The following is a 17907-nucleotide window of genomic DNA, read 5'->3' on the forward strand; positions in this document are numbered from 1 at the left end:
GGTAGAGTCTGTTGATCAAGATGTTGTGGGAGACTGTGTCAAACGCAGTGAACAGGTCCAAGAGGATGATGCTGCTGTTTCCCTGCATTCCAAGAGGGCTCTAATGTCATCAGTGAGTGTGATCAGGACTGTTTCTGTGCTGTGGTCAGCCCAAAATCTGGATTTGGAGGGGTCCAGGAGGTTGTGATCTTCCAGGTGTTGAGTACGTTGCTGGTTGATTGTTTTCTCGATTACTTTTGCTGGGTAGGGGTGCAGTGAAATGGGCTGGTAGTTCTTCAAATCAGCAGGGTCACTGGGTGTTTTTTCTGGAGGAGCCTCACGTCAACGTGGTACTAGTCCTCAGGGAAGAAGGCCACAGGGATAGAGTTGTTCAGGACCTTCCTTAGATCACCGCTGATTGCCTCTCTTTTGAGACTGAAGACATGGTGGGGGCATGGGTACATTGGTGTCCCAGAGTGCACAGAGTTCATGATAAAGATGGTGTCTTGTTTGGTGAGGAATTCTAATGGGTGAGAAGGTGTTCGGTATTTGTGGTCTGGGTGTTATCTGGTTGATGCTATCTGCCGCTGAGTTTTGGCATTCAAAGTTTTCATAGATGGCCGAGATCTTGTTACAGAAGGAGTCTGTGAAGTTGTCACACAGTTCCAGGGAGAGAGTGAGCAGCCTGAGACCTCTGTGGTCCTAGGTGCCGCTGTCCCTGTAGCTCACACCTCCTTTGGCTCCCCGGGCTATTGACTGCACTGCAGTTCTTGAGCCCCCGGTTTGACCCTACTAGGTGGACCTTGACTGCCATTGACAGTAAGACTATTTACTTACTGGTTTTTAATTATTGGTTTATTGGTTGTTTTGCCCTATTTGTTTTCTCCACTTATTGAACTTTGTTTTTGCAACATCAGCATCTGCCTTTGCTGATTGTTAGGGCCCCATTAGGATGGCGGTCGGAAAACCACCCGACCTCCTTGGAGGTGGGAAACAACCGCCCGCCGGGACCGCGGATAAACCGGCGGTCAAATTAGGAACAACTGCCAAAAAAGACTGACTGCGGAGGTAGCGGGCTAACAAAAACTGCCCGACGCGGGCGGTGACATCCAAAAACTAAACATGGCGGTCGGAAACGCAGCAGAAAAGCTACAAGCAAAGTGGAGACACCGCATGGGAAATTAGTATATCCCCGATGGTCCCGCGGTACGATCCTCAGTTTCTGACCGCCGCAGTCGCACACAGGAGTGAATGTGAGAGACAGCGGAAGAGCTGCAGCATAGCCACCACAGAGGACAGTACATGAAAAACATGGCGGACGATGCAAAAACACTGCAGCCATGCCCCCCAAATACACAAAACACATACAAATGAAATAAATAAATGCCAAACAAAAACATGCAATTTCCAGGACAACTCCAACAACACACCTGACAGCAAAACCCCATTTGGACACACCCACACAGCTGAGTATAAAACCAGCCCCTTCACTGACCACAATCCTTTGCAACACTCCAGAAGAGAAGGACATACACCAGACCTGACAGGAGAGGCAAGAGACAGCACACCCACCACCACTTCCACCACCATCACATCAGCACCAACAATCCCGAGCACATAACACACCTCACACAAAAACACCACACCCACCAACCACACCCCTGCACCCACAAACACTTCAAACACCACACACCATGGCATCACAGAAAATGCCCAAATTCACAGAGAGTGAGTTGACAGTCATGGTCAATGAGATAGTCAGAGTGGAACCACAACTGTTTAGTAGCCTGGTCCAACAAACACCATTAGCCACAAGGACCCAAATGTGGGAAAGGATAGTACAAAGGGTCAATGCAGTAGAAACCACCCCGCGATCCAAGAAGGAGATCATTAAGCGGTGGCATGATCTCAAAAGGGTTGTCAAAGAGAGGAGGAGCAAGAACTGGGAGCTGGCTAACCGGACTGGCAGTGGCCCTCCCATCCCACAGAAAACCTTCACAACATAGGAGGAGAAGGTGCTTGCCATACTGCATCCTGAGAATCTCACAGGAGTATCCAGGGGAGTGGAGGCTGGTAAGTACAAACAAATGTTAACCAACACACTGATGTGTACTGTATTGCACATCCAAAAACACACACCACACCAGACAAATCACATCCATCTGCACCACACACACATAAAAACCTGTCTCACAGATCCAACAGACATCCACTCCCATGTACCCTAAACATAGCTTGTAATATAACCATGGGAGCATGATCACAGTCAGCCTGCACTACCACTCCTACCATGCCCCCTGTCCAACACCCCAGCAGCATGGAGCACTCCCTCCCACCCAGGAGCACCTGGAAGCCATTCCATTGTCCACCCTCACCTTACAGGTAGGTAGCCATCTTGCTGGGGAGGCCTGTATGTGGGAGGGATGCCTGTACTCCTACTCCCACCATGCTCCCTGTCCCACACCCCAGCAGCATGGAGCACTCCCTCCCTCCCAGGAGCCCCTGTAAGCTATTGCAGGACACCAAACAAACTAACAGGTAGGTAGCCATCTTGCTGAGGAGGCCTGTATGTGGGATTGAGGCCTGTACTCCTACTCCCACCATGCCCCCTGTCCCACACCCCAGCAGCATGGAGCAATCCTTCCCTCCCAGGAACCCCTGGAATCCATTGCAGTATGCCAAACAAACAGGTAGGTATCTCTCTTGCTGGGGAGGCCTGTTTGGGGAGGGAGGCCTGAACTTCTACTCCCACCATGCCCCCTGTCCTACACCCCAGCAGCATGGTTCACTCCCTCCCACCCAGAAGCACCTGGAAGCCATTGCATTGTCCACCATCACTTTACAGGTAGATAGCCATCTTGCTCGGGAGGCCTGTTTGGGGGAGGGAGGCCTGTACTACTACTCCCACCATGCCCCCTGTCCCACACCCCAGCAGCATGGAGCACTCCCCCCCTCCCAATAGCCCCTGGAAGCCATTGCAGTACACCAAACAAACTACCAGGTAGGTAGCCATCTACACTGGGAGGCCAGTATGTGGGAGGGAGGCCTGTACTCCTGGAGCACTCCCTCCCTCCAAGGAGCACCGGGAAGCAATTGCAGTACACCAAACAAACTAACACATAGGTAGCCATTTACACTGTGCTGGCTGTTTGTGGGTGGGAGACCTGCATCACTACACAGAGCACCAATTGCATGCAATGCATCAATACCTGACATGTACGAGTAATTTATGTACCTCTGCATCATGTGATGAGGCACAGTATTGCACTTACAAAAAATATTGAAGATCAGTCAATTTTGTAGTGTACAGACAGTGGATGACACACAGCTAACAGAATTCTTGCACAGTGCACAACACTGACCATTCCCCATCTAATCCACAGGTGACCAAGAACTCACTGCTGAGGGCGACAACAATGACCAGCAGAGCCAGTCTCCACCCCCGGTACATGGACTCTCGGATGTAGACTCCCAGGATTCTCTGGACGATGAGCTCCAGGCCGGGCCATCTGATGTGCCAGGGAGCAACATGCCCCAGGTCCCCATCCTCCCCACCACCACGTCTGCTGCAACAACTGCACAGCAAACCCCTGCAGTTACGGCCTGTACCTCCAACGCCGCCACCAGCGCTGCCACCTGCAGCACCTTCCCTGTCCCAGGGGATGACCAGCCCAAACCAACAACTGTGGACGTGTGCAAGGACCCAAAGTGGCGAGGCAACCGGTCCACGGCAGCAGGGCAGGTGGGAGGGCCAGGTTCACCCCCAGACCTCAGGAGGTTGGCACACCATCCCTGGACCACTTCACCAAAGTCATCGGGGCCTACGAACAGGTCCAGGGACAAAGTGGCCGGTCTGATGAACTATTACACAAGCTCATCCTGTTGATGAGGTCCATCAACACCCGTTTTGGAAAAATGGTGGACCTCATGGGCCAGCAAGTGGAATTACTGAGGGACAGGCCTGCGTCCCAAACAACACCTCCGCCCCCCTCTGTTGTGCTGCAGGATGACAGTGCACCTACCTCCCCTGCGGCCACAGAGAGGGGTGAGTCCTCAGACGCCGCTGGCCCATCAGTTGGGGCCCCCCCGGCCAAGCAAGCAAGAGGGTGTCCAAAGAAGAGCCTGGGAGTCTCTGGCGGCAAAGCACCAGCCACATGCCAGTCACGGAGCCAGCCCCGGCGGCAACCCTCTTCCCCACTGCATTGTCTGTTTGGACTGTCCTTCCCCACAATGCCATGTGAATGGCACCTGTCCGTTGGCCTGGGTCACCACATCCATGTGGTGTCTACTCTTACATCTCATTTACCATGACTGTCAACTTACTGCTCCATCACCACCTTCATGTAAATCTGCCCGCACCCCTCATATGTCAACTTTGTAAATAAAATACCTTACACACTTCAATTGGTTCAGCTTCGTCTTTAGTGTAATATTTACAGTGTTCAAAATATCCATAATGTATCCAAAAGATGTACAGTATATAGGCCAGGATAATTTCAAGGCACCTAGGGAGACATAACAGAACAACAGTCACTAGTGTGAGTGTGGCATCACAGATAGTACACTACACAAACCATCTACATGAGTCAACAGACAGACAACACATTGTGCAAAAAGTGTCAACAAATTGAGTCCCGTATATGTTCACAGATGAAATGTTACTGCCACATTTTCACATACAGGTGACTTTACATGTGCATGTCTGTACCATCCGCACATAGCCCTTCATGACCACAGCAATCACACCATACATAGTACAAGTTGCACCTCGTCACCCACCTTCAAGTAAAGAACCGGGTGATGAGCTGTTGACGCAGGTCAACTCCTTCCTCCTCTCCACTGTCCTCATCACTGGACTCAGGTCCTAGGGTAGGCGGGGCCTTGGTTCCTCATCATCATCCAGGAGCAGGGGAATCCCCATGTGAATGGCCATGTTGTGGAACATACAGCATGCCACAACGATCTTACAGACCTTCCCAGGCAAGTATGACAGTGCACCTTCAGTCCTGTCAAGGCAGCGGAATCTTGACTTGAGTAGGCCAAAAGTCCGCTCAATGACACAACGGGTCCTGCCATGGGCCTCATTGTACCTTATATCAGCCGGGGTCCTGGGATTACGTAGTGGGCTCAGCAGCCATAGACGGCTGGGATATGCAGAGTCCCCTAGGAATGACAAACACACGTTGCAATATTGCACAGGCAGAGGGCAGCAGGTCTCAAACACATCATGCCATATTACTAGGCATACTCACCCACAGCCCAAGAACGCTCGGGAAGCAGATTTCCCATCATCTGGAGCACAATGCTGTTCCTCAGGATGTACGAGTCATGCGCCAAGCCGGGGAATCTGGCACCCACATGCAAAATGGTCATGTCTGCAAGGCACATCACCTGCACATTGATCGAGTGATAATGTTTTCGATTGCGAAAAATGTGCTCACTCGCCTGTGGTGGCACCAGACCGATATGGGTGCAATCAATGGCACCAACAACATGGGGGATGTTCCCAAGCGGATAGAAGTCTCCCTTCACACCGGCCAATTCTGCTCCCCTGGGGAAATATATGTATCTGTCCTTATAGATCATCATGGCTGCAAAAACATCCCTCAGCACCAGGCTGAACATGGGTTGAGATATCCCTGCAGCACTGGCCACGGTCTCCTGGAAGGAACCAGTTGCAAAAAAATGGGCTGCCATCACTTTGTACGTTGGTGTGAAAGCTGTTGGGTAGTGAGGACGAGGCTACAGGTGGCGCTCCAACAGATCACAAAGGGTCTTCATGGTGGGTCTGTCGAGGCGGAATTTGCAAATGATCGCCACATCCTCCATGTCCTCCAGCAGTGTCAAGTGACGTAGGAGATTAGGCCTCCTCCTAGTTGAAATGAAAATGGACACATGTCAATGACATCTATCATGAGATGGCCACAGCACATCCCATTAAGGAAGTCACGGAAAGACAAAGACTGCCCTGAGAAATGTGTGATACTCTAGGTTACATGGATGGACGTTTGAGCAACACAGAGGGCACACCTCTCCATTTACCATACACAAGTGCCTCAAACAACACATAGGTCAATGTGAATGCACACATACTAAACCCCACATTTCACATATGCACACCTTGCAGTGTACCATCCAGCCAATGTGTGTAAAATGAACATGCCTGTCTCATACTCATCTGCTGTACCTGTCACACAATGCATCATGTAAATTTGGCACACATCCACAACACAATGATCACGGTAGTCCGCGACTTGTCAAATGTGTGTATGAGCAGTGAGACAAGACTTGCTACGGTCATCACTGACCCACAACACATTGATTAGTGCACACATTGTTGAGTCCACTTCAACACTGTCACGCAACATCAACCATCAAATGCATAATTGACATGGCAGGGACTACAGACCAATGTACATCACACATATCCAAACATGGCACGTGTGGGCACCTGTGGATTCAATGGAATAATGGCATTATGTGCACGATGATGTGCCCTTCACCATGTTGCCACTGTGTACATGTTCAACTGTTCCTGATGGACATTGCCATTGTATGCCACTCTACTCGCGGTAGCTACCGCCTGGCCCCGGTGCCCTGTGCTTCCGGTTTCCGGTTTGTGTCAAGTACCAATCATTGAACACTGACGGGAACAGGGAGGTTTTCACTCTGGTGCACATATGGTCGTTTTAGCTCGCTACCACGGACAGGCTCACTACCTTCCCCTCAGCTCAGACGCCAGACCGAGGTAACGACGGATAGGTGAGTGAGTCTTCCGTTATATCGAGCTTTAGATCTTCATACTGTGTGCCATATGCATTGAGAACGTGTTTTAAATACATGAGACATGCTGTCTCTGCTTTAAGAGTTTAGTATAGTTGTGTCTTACATGTACATCTTTTTCAGACATGCCTCTTAAGACTCCCTGTTAAACTATTGAGCATAGGTGTCTTTTTCTTACACCCTTCACGCGATTTCTAGATACAGTCGCTAGTTAAGATGTGTGAGACTTTTCCAACTATATAAGAGCACTTGGAAATTATATCGATTTGAAGCGCTCTTCTTTCTCATTCTTTGCCATCATTACATCTGTTCTGCAGCTCTGCCATTGATCGCCACCCACTTGGAATTACAATAGAAATAAATTTGCACTTTTTGGCAAAGTTTATACATGTTATCTTTTCATGTTTTTCTACCCCGATTTAGAGCGTGGCCTCTCTGTCCTGAGCGAGCGCCAGGCGAGGTGAGGTCTTCTCCCCTTCATATATGGGTGAGTCAACCATACCAAATCTAGGTACACTGATTTCAATACATCAGATACTTTTTACAATATGGATATCTGCTCTGTTTTGTGTGTATCTTTGTTTGTGTTTTCTTTTCCTTAGGAGAGTTTATGATAATATGATATGAGACTGCCTCTGAGTTAAAACATACCAGTAGGTCTACATAATCATTTTTCTATTTCAGTTTGCTATCACTGTTGCAGTAGTGTACATCAAAGGTCCTGATGAAAGCCTGTTCTAGGCTGAAACATGTCGACCAATAAATATCTATGATGGATAGTAATTCTTTACATACTATCTTCACTCTGTTTTTAACCATGCCGTTGTGATGGTTACATCCAATAAAGTACCTTTAGACATCACGACAGGTATTTTTAATATCACTATTTCTTCTTTTCACACTTTTTGAGCATTGCAACCTGTCCCTTCAGCCTACTAATTCCATCTACTGGCTGTCCGTCTTACTGGAGGATCCAACACTAGCACTCCTCAATATTCGATGACGTGTCTAGCGGATACCAGTTTCCATTTAAAAAAAAACCCAGATGACGAAGTTCCGCCAATGGGTGGGCTGATGGGTATTTCCACTCTTCTTTCTCTCCTTTGGTTTTTTACCTCTACACACCACAATTGAGTGTTAAGTACAGGTTCTTTAGAGACCCTTGGCATCTTCCTTGTGTTATTATATTGTTTAGTTGGGGGACAAGATTCAAGCAGGTCTATACATACTACTTCCCCTTGGACCCTCCTCACATTTTGTTCTTGGTGGTGTGTCACCAGCACCAACCCTTAAACAAGTGCGGTAGTCATTGGCATGGAGACATGCCAAAATGGCGGTGGGTATGCTCCGCCATCCAACTCGCGGTAGCTACCGCCTGGCCCCGGCGGTGTGTCACCAGCACCACCCCTTACACAAGTGTGGTAGTCATTGGCATGGACACATGGGAAGATGGCGGTGGGCATGCTCCACCACCCAACTCGTGGTAGCTACCGCCTGGCCCCGGCGGTGTGTCACCAGCACCACCCCTTACACAAGTGTGGTAGTCATTGGCATGGAGACATGGGAAGATGGCGGTGGGCAAGCTCCGCCACCCAACTTGCGGTAGCTACCACCTGACCCCGGCGGTGCATCACCGCCATGTAGCATTGCCTACAGCCAAAGGGAGCGATGATTGCGGTGGCATGATGCAGTTTTGAAAATCGCGGAAGGCGTGCACCGCCACCGCGGAGGCGGTCATTGGATGCTTTTGAAAGAGGCAGACCTGTACAACGAATTGTTGAAGCTTGGCACCAAAGAAACAACCCCAGGGGTCTATAAATCTGTGAGAGTGAGAATGAGAATCACATTTCCACTGCTCATAGAGCCTGCTGCCTGGGACCCTCTACTGCTGCTGCCTACAGAGCCTGCTGCCAGAGACCCTCACCTGCTGCTGCCTCCAGAGCCTGCTGCCAGAGACCCTCATCTGCTGTTGCCTCCAGAGCCTTCTGCCAGATACCCTTATCTGCTGCTGCCTCCAGAGCCAGCTTCCAGAGACCCTCATCTGCTGCTGCCTCCAGAGCCTGCTGCCTGGGACCCTCATCTGCTGCTGCCTCCAGAGCCTGCTGCCGGAGACCCTCATCTGCTGCTGCCGCCAGAGCCTGCTGTCAGAGACCCTCATCTGCTGCTGCCTCCAGAGCCTGCTGCCAGAGACCCTCATCTGCTGCTGACTCCAGAGCCTGCTGCCAGAGACCCTCAACTGCTGCTGCCTCCAAAGCCTGCTGCCTGGGACCCTCATCTGCTGCTGCCTCCAGAGCCTGCTGCCAGAGACCTCTCACCACCCACTTCCACCACAGGTGTTCCATGTCCACAGGGATGGCAAGAACAGAGAAGATCCGTGCCAGTCCATCCACAAGTGAGGAGCTGGAGGTCCTGTTGGACGAGGTGCTCGCACAGTACCCAAGGCTGTATGGTGCCCCCAATGTTGTGGTAAGTCATTGTAAAGGGAGGTATAGGGCAGGGGGGGCAGACATGCAGTTGTACTGCTGCAGTATATGCCTGAGGGTATGGGGTTGTGTCACACTGACAAACATGCTGTCTCCAGGGCGAAGGAGTGTGTGTGTCTCAATGTCACAGTTTTCCCTGCCTGCAGTTGTATGTCTGAGTGGAGTGTGTTACATTGTCAGCCATACAGAGCCACAGGATGGTAGACAAGCAGGTGCCAGGACAGTAATTGCTCGGCTGATTGTCTCTGTGTGCCCCTGTTGTCCGACTCAGTGTGAACCCAGAGGCTATCCCCAGTGCCCGCACACCAAGACGAGATCACATCACTGCACTTACTGTGCCCTTACTCTTGTTCATTCACACTGAAATAAAAATATGCACCATCTCAGCACTGTATAATTGCACACAACCACTTGTGTAGATGGATATTTTGTTGGTGAGTCCATGTACCCTGATGCCATACACATATATTCACAGGACATGCTCATTGAATGCTGCCCAGTCATGCACACAGTGATTCTACGCATAGACACAGGTCGATATGTGATGTATGTAGTGGCCAGACATGCATAGGACTGGAGATGTGTGCAGCGACAGAGGGGGTTCAGTACCGTCATCCTGCATGTGTGTGAGATTATCAGGGACCCTGTACACCCTCATAAATGCATGCAATCACATCTGCTTGGCCCATGCAGAGTGCCCTTGTGAGGTGTACCCCAGTTTGGGATGGAGGGAGATTACATTTATTGATGAGTCTGTGTCTTGCTACTGTACTGATAGATGTTGGTACATGACACTGTGTCACTGATCATTTCCCCTTCTTTTCTCCCATGCCTGCAGTTCAAGGTACACCAGTGTGAGGCCATGTGGAGGGCCATTGCAGCAAAGGTGCGAGCCCTGGGGGTATCTAACCAGCGACGCACCCACTGCCACAAGAGATGGGACAACATCAGCCGGCTGGCAAAGAACGTGGTAGAAATGACCTTGGGGCTGCTACCACACACTGAGCGTTTGGAATGGCGTAGCATGACACCAATGATGGGACGCATCTTGGCAGTGACTCCTCCGGAGCTGGATGCACGGCTGAAGGAGCATTGGCAGCAAGGCAGGGGTGAGTAGTTGGGGAGGGTGACTTTGGCTGGGAGCGGATGCATGTGTACAGGGCCTGTGGCAGCGGTGGCCCATGTGATGTTTGTGGGATGGTGCTGTGCTGTGTCATGTGAGTGGCTGCTGGGATGGGTGCCAGTGTCATGCATTGGCCCAAACTGGCCTTACAAAGGTGATGCTCCCTGCTGTGCATTCCCATAGCCAGATGTGTTAGTATCTACATGGTCATTCAGCATTGGGATCGTGTAGGGAATCTATTAGATGGTGAACAGCAGTGTCCACTATCTGAGTGTGACTTCATGTCTGCCTACTTTGCATGCACTATGATCGTTGAGGCCCACACATCTGACAAAAAGGTGCCTCAGTGTACCACATGGTGTTTGGTATGGGCTACTTGCCATTGTGGACTGTCATGTCCTGATAGGTGTGTGTTTTGTCCCCTCCTGTTCCGTCTGTCAGTAGTAATACGTGGTGTCCCCACATCATGTCCCTAGTTGTGGACAGAGCAAGTAGTGTCTCTGCCACACTTCAACCACGGGCAGGGTGTTGTGCTGTGTGGCCTTAACATGGCTCAGTCATGGCAGATATTCAGGGTTACAGGTACTGTTGTGGTCTATGTAGTGTGTTGCTGCAATGTGATTGCAGGGTGTAGTGGTCACCATGTTGATTTGGGCCTCTCCTGTACTGCATTGATTGAATTGCTTTGGCCTGCTGATGACACTAACACAACCCTGCATCTCTCTCTCATACAGAATCCCCAGTGGACACGGAGGAACAGGAGCCAGAAACCAGTGGTGGCAAGAGTAGCACTACAGCTCCACCGGACCCCAGTGGCACAGAGCTCACCAGCGCATCTGAGGGGACCGGAGTATGTAGGAGGAATCCCTGCCTGAGACAAAAGTACTACATCATCTGATGCCAGCGGTGATGCATCCATGTTGGCAGACACAGGGAATGGGTACGCTGCATCATCTTCTACCACACAGCGGCCAGTAGCTAGCCTCCCATCCACTTCCTCTGGTGCTGCCCGTGTCCGTGTCAGTAAGAGGGGATGAGTTAGATTCACACCTGGCACCGCTGAGCCTGGACCTGTCCCCCCTGCTGCCCTCAGTGATGAGTCTGTAGAGCTCCTGAGCCAGCTTTGTGTGGGCCAGACAGCCCTGCTCAATGCCTTCAGTGACCATGACAAAGAATTAGTCCAGGTGGTTGCCTACATGGAGGGCATACACTCTGATGTGGGTGGACTACACCGTACAGTCCAGGCTTTGTCGTCCACAGTGACGTCTGCCCCTCAACAGGCACATACTCCCGTTCCTGCTCCAGTGCCTTTGTCCACCCCCAGTCAGTGGCCACATCGGATGAGAGTGACCACGGTTCCCATGCGTCACAGTCACAATACAGCACAAGAAGCACCCAGCAGAAACAACCCAAGCGTGCCCACCCACAGACACCATCCCCACAGACGAGCAGAGCCACCCCAGAATGCAAAGACAAGAGCCCATCAGGGAAGAGCAAGGCCGAAAAAACAATGAAGCAGACATCAGGCTCACATGCCTCAGAGGTATCACCAGTGAAGGACTCTCCTGTCCCTAAAACTTCACGCAGAGCTATGATTCAGAAAAGGGGGTGGTGATGAACAGAGTGTCTGAATTAAGCAGACCACTCTTACCCAGTCCAAAGATCAGGGCTTGATCCATCACCGTTTTTTAGCTCACTGCACCATCCCAGCTCAGAACTTGGCTATATGCAAATTAGTCTGACCCTGGCCCAGTGCATCATGGGAACAGGGCAGACCAAACTACCAAGCCAATTCTTATACTGGGAAGGAAACAAGCTACCGGGGACCGGTTTCTGGCATTTCAGCCGTCTTCGGCCCGGCTTGCTTGAATCCTGATGGTGCAATGAGCTAGGGACTCACATCTGAGTATACCCTTCCACGCTTATGGTGGACAAAAATGATTCAGAAAAGGGGGTGGTGATGAACAGAGTGTCTGAATTAAGCAGACCACTCTTACCCAGTCCAAAGATCAGGGCTTGATCCAACACCGTTTTTTAGCTCACTGCACCATCCCAGCTCAGAACTTGGCTATATGCAAATTAGTCTGACCCTGGCCCAGTGCATCATGGGAACAGGGCAGACCAAACTACCAAGCCAATTCTTATACTGGGAAGGAAACAAGCTACCGGGGACCGGTTTCTGGCATTTCAGCCGTCTTCGGCCCGGCTTGCTTGAATCCTGATGGTGCAATGAGCTAGGGACTCACATCTGAGTAGAGCTAGGCGTGCAGTGTCTATGCCCACTGAGGAGGTGTTGTATAGCAAGGGTACACCTAGGAAGGGCTCAGAGCCACATTCACCCACCACATCGACTCCCATTCCAAGCCCAGTAAAACAGGGGAAGGAGGGCACTGTAGGTGGTACACCTGGCAAACAGGGGAAGGAGGTCCAGAGGCGTAGCCAGAAAAAGCGCTCCGCAGGATCCAGCACGTCACCAGAGGGAGTGCCAGTGTCTGCACCTGATGCGGGTCTGTTGGTGTGTGTGCCTGTTGGGTCATCACCAGTTCCCATTAACCCCAGTACAGGGAAGCCATTTTGAATTCCCAAGAAGTGGAAAGGCACCCTCAAACCTCTCCCACCTACACTGTGTCACATGTCTGCATGACTACACGTGCCACTACACCACCTGGTCTAAACAGCCCTCCAGCTTGCCAAGCCACTGATAGCACTACATCACCTGGGCCTCTCTCTCCCCAGTCAAGTGGTCCTGCTGTCCCGACAAACAGCCATCTCCAAGTCAGCCTGACAGCCAAGAGTGAGTGGTAGTCCCCCTCATACGCCTGTCTCTCATACAGGTGTGCTAGTCCTGCCCATTGTTTACAGCCTGGGTGTGTTGCTGCCCATGGAAGGGTACAGTCAAACACACTTACTGTGCAGCTTCTCATGTCCTGACTCTGCACTTTGCCAGGCCCACTGGCCTTGTCTTTCACTGCTGTTCTGCCCTTGCCTGTGCAGCTTCTTATGTCTTGACTCAGCACTTTGCCATGCCCACTGGCCCTGTTGCTCTGCTGTGTTGTACTCTCACCTGTGCCATGCCCACTGGCCCTGTTGCTCTGCGGTGTTGTACTCTCACCTGTGCCATGGACACTGGCCCTGTTGCTCTGCTGTGTTGTACTCTCACCTGTGCCATGCCCACTGGCCCTGTTGCTCTGCTGTGTTGGATTCTCCCCTGTGCAGCCTCTCATGTACTTGCTGTGCCACCTGCCATGGACACTGGCCCTGTTGCTCTGCTGTGTTGTACTGTCACCTGTGCCATGGGCACTGTCCCTGTTGCTCTGCTGTGTTGTACTCTCGCCTGTGCCATGCTCACTGGCCCTGTTGCTCTGCTGCTTTGTACTCTCACCTGTGCCATGGACACTGGCTCTTTGCTCTGCTGTGTTGGAGTCTCACCTGTGCCATGCCCACTGGCCCTGTTGCTCTGCTGTGTTGGAATCTCACCTGTGCAGCCTCTTATGTACTTGCTGTCCCACATGTCATGGACACTGGCCCTGTGCTCTGCTGTGTTGGAGTCTCAACTGTGCCATGCCCACTGGCCCTGTTGCTCTGCTGTGTTGGAGTCTCCCCTGTGCAGACTCTCATGTACTTGCTGTGCCACCTGCCATGGATACTGGCCCTGTTGCTTTGCTGTGTTGAAGTCTCACCTGTGCCATGGACATTGGCCCTGTTGCTCTGCTGTGTTGTACTCTCACCTGTGCCATGGACACTGGCCCTGTTGCTCTGCTGTGTTGGAATCTCCCCTGTGCCATGCCCACTTGTCCTGTTGCTCTGCTGTGTTGGAGTCTCACCTGTGCAACCTCTCATGTGCTTGCTGTCCCACCTGCCATGGACACTGGCCTTCCTGTTTGCCTGTGCAGATTATCTTGCATATGATCAGCATTTTGTGCCTTGCTCTTTTCTACTGTTGTTCTACTGTCACATCTATACAATATGTGAATAAAGACAGTTTCTCCTGTTGTCTGTTTTGCCAGTGTCCTTGATGATTAAAGTTATTTTGGTGTGTCCATTTGGTTGACGGTGCCCCATGCTCTATGTGTCACTTAAACATTGCCAAGCTCTTTGGTCGCATTACATTTTTAAACAGGGGTGACAGGGTCTTCAGTTTATTCAAACACTGATACTAGTGTTATCTGTGATGGCTATTTTACCTGTAATGCAGTTCTCCTTTTTTAGTGGTTTGCTATTGTTGACTACATTGTTCACATGTCAGGTTGGGGGACAATGCCAGCACAGGGTGTGATGCTGTGCACAGGTTTGCCTGCAGGCTGGGCAATGTCATGATGTATGTGTGTTATTCCTTTATGTGTGCCCAGCTATGTATGTGTATGGTCATTTTGTGTTGACCCTTAGTCCTGGTCCCATGGCCTACATGAGATGTGTGCTCTTGGGTTGTTAAGAGGTGTGCAGTGTGAAGGGTGTGACTTTGTAGGGGGTGTGGATGTGTGTGTGCCCCTGGATTGTGAAAGACACACATGTGTCACCCAGGAGTTGTGTGCCTGTTGTTTGGATTCTTCTGCTTTATGGATATGGTGGTATGCACATGTGTGAGTTGTCTGTTGTGCACTGTGCAGTGTGTTGGTGTGTCCCTGCTGTTCTGTATGACTCCTCCTTGTTGTGTTAGTCACTCATGTGTGTGCAAAGTGTGTGACTTGCACATCAGTGTTGTGTTTGTTTGATCATCCATGTGTCTTGGGTGTGTTTGTGTAGACTGTGTGGCCCTGCTGCTCCACACTGCCATTGTGTTTCTGTTTCTCATGCATTGCAGGCACATGTTGCTTTTTATCCTCCTGTATGGCATTGTGTGTGTGGTGTAATGCCATTCTCTATGTGTGCCACTTATGCCTACCCATTGTGGGTCTGCACTCCCTCTATTTGTGTATGGTACACCCCTTACATGTCTACTACTGACATGCAAGTCTGTTCACTTTCATGTCAGCTGTCTCCTTGGTTTCCATGTGTGTGTGCCTCCCCATCACTTCATTTGTGATACTGTGCTTTGTGGTGCAGTTCTTGGGCCAAGAGTGATGTTCCACTCTGGACATTGCCCCAATGGTTTATGTGCGATGTTCCTGTGCTATTAATCAGTCAGGATTGCTCAAGCACACTTCAGCTGTGTGTGCTGCCCAGTGCTCTGGTCAAGATGGTTCTGTTCTTGTATCCAAGAGTGGTACTTCTGTTGTTGTTGTGTTGGATGTATGTGTGTTGGCTGTGGTATTCCTTCACTTCCTGGGTGTGCTGTTGTATTTGTGCTGTGCTGATTTGTGTTGTGGTTGTTGATGTTGTGTCAGTCATGTCTGTGTGTGACTGTTCTGCTTGATGTGCAAACACTGCTTTTTGTGCATACAGTGCTGTGTGTATGTGGCCTTGGCATTGCCTGATGTGCATCCTCTGATGTCCTGTAGTGTTTGTTCAGTTTTGATTTCATGTGCATCTGTGGTTGGTTTCATGTGGCAGTGTGGTTCTGTGATGGTGCACTTCTTGTGTGATTTGTTGTATGGTGTGTGTGTTTTGTTCCTGAGTGATGGGGTTGTGCACTCCTGTTGTGTCTGTGCTCCCATTGCCTTTCCACAGTTTGGCTGGCAGGGTATGTCTGTTTCTGATGGGGTTCTGTGTGTGTTTCTGTAGTGTTTGTGTGTTGCTTTTGGCAGGCATCTGTTCAGGCATGCCTGTGTATGTGTTATGTTTGTGGCTACACCCAGGGTGTGTGTTTGTTTGTGTATGTACTGGCAAGTATTGGCAGCCTTCAGTGTGTGTGGCACTCCTGCAGTGGCTGTCTCCCTGGCTGTTTGCTGTGTGGTGCAGGGTGTGGATTATGCTTGCTTGTTGCTGTGCATGGGGTGCACAGGATGGGCACCTGGCCTGTGACTTGATGGGTGTGTTGATGTGTAGTTGGAGGGGGTGTGTCCCTGTGGTCTTTGTGCCCTGCCCATTCCTTGGACTGGCCCAGCCTTCTGCATTGCGCACATGTGTTGACCGCTGCGGTGACGTGACCGGGACGTTGATGCATGTTCGCGGTCGATGTGTGTCCAAGATGCAGTGGGGTGACTTGGTAGCAGGTGGGTCATGTGTGGGTGCCCTTGTGGATGTGTTCTTACCCCCAGCAAGGTGTCTGTTGTGGTTTTGCACCCTGTGTCTGCCCGTGTGTTGTGTGCTGTATTTCTATAGTTGCGTACCTGCGGCAGCGTCCGTGGCGGCCCATTAGATGATAGTGCTGTAGCAGGTACAGCACCGGAAACACATGTAGAGCTGGCTCCATGGCGCTCATGACCGGGTGGTGTGGGCTGAGTCTCTACTATCGCGCTCCACTGTCAAGTTTCCGCCGTCTCTGGTTGGGCGGTGTCTCCGCTGCAGTGCGTCTGCTTGTTTGGGTCATCCTAATTTGTGGAGCGGGGTGGACGTCATTCCGCACGGCGGTGAGTCTCCATTGGCTCCCACCACCGCGGTGGCGGGCGCACTTTGATGGCAGTGCGCGTCGCTCCGCGGCGGACGGGAACTGACCTATGTTTTGCTACGCTAATATGGCGGACGTGTTTCCCGCTGCTCGTGGGTGGAAAAGGGCGTTTTTCTGCCCCGTCAGCACCGCGGTGGTGCCACTGCACGACAACCTAATGGACCCCGTAGTTTCTTCGAATGCCTATTTTCCTGACATTACCCCTGCTTCACCTGCTTCCCGTGCCCAGCCTCCTACCCCCCTGCTGGCCCCTTCCACCTCCAAGGGCGACATATGGAGGCTGCTGTGCGGCCACGCCAATGGCAGGTTCGCCTGCACCTGTCCACGCCTGAATCGCGCCCCGCCCTAGGACTCCTGGCTCTTTCACCTAACGAAGATACACCACCGCAGCAGATCTACAAGCCCTGGGCCCCAGATTCAAAAACAGTCACTACTGCTGCACATCCCCACAGACCACCAAAGGACAATTCACCTGCTGACACTGCTGCCTCACCTTCAGCACGGAAGCAACCGTCAGCTACCGCATCACTAATGTGGCTGCACCCGCTACATTGACTGCGACCTACACAAGGACACCCCAGTGCATCCTACTCAATACACATTTACTGGAAACATGCCACGGACACGTTCTTCTACCTCACCCCAGACGTCATCTTCACAGAAACCTGGCTTCACTCCCAGTTCACACCAGACATCGCCACTGCCATCCCCGAAGGTTACCAGATAACGCACCAGACCGAACAAACAAGCACGGAGGCGTAAAAGAGCCCAATGTGACCGACTCGTACGTGAATGCTGCAGCATAGCATACCGTGAGTGTGGTTAACTGAACGTCTCCGTCATGCTCAACTAAAGCCAACAGAAACAGACCAAACAAGCATTGCCAAAACACACAAAAAAATCTTAAGTCATTTAAGACACAACCACAACTCCACCTACATCATGGCCAAAATCCTAACCATCATCCTTTGCAAATTCAACAGACCTGCCAGCAGAAAACACCACTACACTGCACTGACACATACACTCACCACACAACCTTTACACCACAG

The sequence above is a fragment of the Lissotriton vulgaris genome, chromosome 6, assembly GCF_964263255.1.
Source record: "Lissotriton vulgaris chromosome 6, aLisVul1.2, whole genome shotgun sequence".
Taxonomy (NCBI): domain Eukaryota; kingdom Metazoa; phylum Chordata; class Amphibia; order Caudata; family Salamandridae; genus Lissotriton; species Lissotriton vulgaris.